Source organism: Chelonus insularis, unplaced genomic scaffold (genome assembly GCF_013357705.1).
Source record: "Chelonus insularis isolate UGA/USDA-ARS -01 unplaced genomic scaffold, ASM1335770v1 contig_408_pilon, whole genome shotgun sequence".
Lineage (NCBI taxonomy): Eukaryota > Metazoa > Arthropoda > Insecta > Hymenoptera > Braconidae > Chelonus > Chelonus insularis.
The window spans coordinates 165,555-166,334 of record NW_023276565.1 but is presented as its reverse complement, the minus strand read 5'-3'; positions in this window follow the sequence as shown (position 1 = coordinate 166,334).

The following is a 780-nucleotide window of genomic DNA, read 5'->3' as shown; positions in this document are numbered from 1 at the left end:
TTTAAAAAACATACATCAGGTACCAAAGAAAACATATTGTTGATTTTTATGCAAAAGCTAAGGAAAAGCTTCTTTCGGTTTCTCATTTGTTTTTCTTATCATCATTCAAGTTCATCTTTTTTTTTTTTTTTACATTTAATCCTAGAAAATACAGCTATCAAACCTTGTTATTATTATTATTGATTTATGCATTTATTATTATTATTAGTAATACCAGTATGTACTTAATTGTTATTTAATTGTACGTATTTAATTAAAGAAGTTTTTACAGTTAGTTTTGTGTCAATTAATTATTTTTTAATGAGTTAGATTTTTATTTTTGTTTATTAATATGTTAATTATTATAAACCTTCAGAATTTGTTAGCTTTTAAATAATAATATGCTCGAATCTACTTTTACTTTTAAAAAGTTTTGACTATTTTTTTAAAAATAAGATAAATAAATGAAAATTTACTTTTTCGTTTTTAACTCACTATTTCTTTTTTTTTTTTTTTTTGAAAGCAAAACCATTAGGGTATTTAAGTTTCTCTTTAGTTTAAACTACCGTAAGTTAGCTTTTAAAGAAGGAAGTTGAGGCAATTTCTTTTTCCTAAGAGTTTCAAACTGTCAAAAATTATGAAAAATTAAAGGATTTTTCAATCTCTCAAAGAAAAAAGAGTGAAAAGTAAAATTTTTAACTTTTCTTTTCTACAAGTCTTTATAAAATCATCATTATAATTTCATCTTTTTCAACTCTTAAATTTAAAAAAAAATTATTAAACAATATCTTATAATTGTTT